This window comes from Buceros rhinoceros, unplaced genomic scaffold (assembly GCF_000710305.1).
Source record: "Buceros rhinoceros silvestris isolate BGI_N320 unplaced genomic scaffold, ASM71030v1 scaffold27932, whole genome shotgun sequence".
NCBI lineage: Eukaryota > Metazoa > Chordata > Aves > Bucerotiformes > Bucerotidae > Buceros > Buceros rhinoceros.
The window spans coordinates 29,130-31,383 of record NW_010398769.1 but is presented as its reverse complement, the minus strand read 5'-3'; positions in this window follow the sequence as shown (position 1 = coordinate 31,383).

The following is a 2,254-nucleotide window of genomic DNA, read 5'->3' as shown; positions in this document are numbered from 1 at the left end:
CCAGCCCCTCCAGCAGCCCACCGCTCTCAAGGCTTCGGGGCAGGGGGTGCTGCGTGGCCCACGTCTTCCTCGGAGCCTCCGGTTGGGTGCTGCCCCTCCAAAGCCCCAGCAGAGCCCTGTCTCCGCTCACTGCACGTCCTGGCCGAGGTGGCTGTGCCTCCAGCTGCCACCAGCGATCACCAATCACCGCGGGGGTCGGGTTTCTGCCACCCCATGACTCTGCTCATTCCTCCCCCGGCAGGAGTGAGCTTGAGTGAGCAGCACTAGCTCTGCTTTCAGCTCGTGCCTCCTCTTCCTCTCGCTCGCCTGCAGCCATCCAGCCATGCCATGCACGCCCGGAGACATCCAGCTGTGCCATGCCAGTCCTCTCCCCCTCGCTCCCCTGCACCCAGCCAGCCATGCCATGCCCGCCCGGAGCCATCCAGCTGTGCCATGCCCGCCCGGAACCATCTGGTCGTGCCATGCTCGCCCAGCTGCTGAGGGAGCAGCCCCAGCAGCACCAGGCACGGGGCTTGCAGCCTCATGGGAAGATGCTGGGGGTTGGCAGCACCACCCAAGGCTAAGCAGGGTGTCCTCCTAGGGGGATGGATGCCCTGTTGTTGCCCTGGGCATGGAAATGTCTTGGGGCTTTTTTGGGGGGGTCTTTGCAGCATCGGGTCCTGCTCTGACCCCTTTGTGGCCACCCAGAGATGACCCCAGGAGCACGTCCAGCTCCTGTGCACTGCAGCCCTGCAGCCATCAACGTCTCTGATCGCTGCTTCCGTAAGAGAAGGAGCCAGGAGCCAACCATGGGCTCAGGGTGGGGGAGGGGGGGCTTGGCAGAGCCCTCCTTTCTCCCCCAGTGAGCCCAGTTCCCACACTGGTGTGTGTGGGAGGCAAAGCGTGGGCAGACAGGTCCCCAAGTGAAGCGGCTCGCCCTGGGACCAGCCCGTCTGCTCCTGGCTGGGCACATCCTGGCACAGTTTGAGCAGCTGCTATAAATAACCGAGATCAAACTCTTTGTGCCTCCGGTAGGTAAAAGAAGATCGGGCACAGCGACAGGTGCTGCCTTGGGCACGAGTCGCCCCTGTGGTCCCGCAGGGCTCTCCCCTGGTCCTGGGTCCCCCCAGAGTCCCCTAAAGACTGACTCTTGCCCCATTGGTTCCTGCTAAGAAACCGGTCACTTAAGCTGGCTCTGCAAAGCTCCAACCTGTTCTTTATTGCTGCCTTATATTTTGGACTCCCAACTAAGCTGGAGAACTCCTTTTTCCTGTGACACACGTGAACTGCTGCTTTTGGACTCACTGCCCATCTCCAGCACCAGGAATGAGCATCCCACTTCCCAGTTCAGCATCAGCAATTACCAGCAGGCAGCTGGGAGCTGTGGCCTTCACTCAGATAGAAATTCAGTTTCCCCTGATATTTTTGCTACTCCAAGGCCAGACAAATGAATCAGCTGCCAAAATAACAGGAGTGGTTTGGAAACTACCAGAGATGCAGGTCCAGTATAACCAGGATGGACAGAAGGGTACCAGGGTCCTGTCTGGGACTGCTCAGAGAGCCACCCTGTCCAGACCCGGCACTTCACCCCACACAGAAAATAACCCCCGTGGGCTGAGGAAGAGGGGAAGGACTTCCTTGGCTGCTGTGTGCAGACCTGTGCCTGTGGGGGGACATGAGGTGGCTGGGTGGGCCTCCCTCCATCCTGCTGACCATGTGGGTGCTGGGCTCAGCCCATCACCCGGGCTCCAGTGCTCCCTTCCCAGAGCATTGCTCTGGGACAGCATCTGCAAAGCCAAAGTCCCCCAAGCCTTTGGTTAACCCCAGAGATGCACTCGTTGCCCCACTGTGCTCAGTGCTGGGTTAATAAAGACTGGTATGACTGGGGTGTCTCAAGTGATGATACGCTGCTCCTGAGAGAGCTCAGCTCTCACATAGCCGCAACATGGGACACAGCAGAGGAATGCTCCAAGAACCAGCAGTGTCCCAGCAAGACCATCAAACACACCTTGAGGAGCTGCCCGTACCCATCTGCAAGCCTGCCCTCAAGAGTCATCCCCTTAACGGGAGACACTCTGGAAAGACCCCAGAAAAGAGCGACAAGGACACAAGTCCAAGCCAGAAAACAACATGGTTGGTCATCAGCAAGTGTGAATCAGCCTCACTCACCCAGAAGCAGCAGAGCCAGGTGATGCTCAGCCAAGGGCTCACAGAGCACGGCCCCGGGGGACTCCCCGTGGCAGGGATTAGCGTGGAAACAAGGAGCACGTGCACT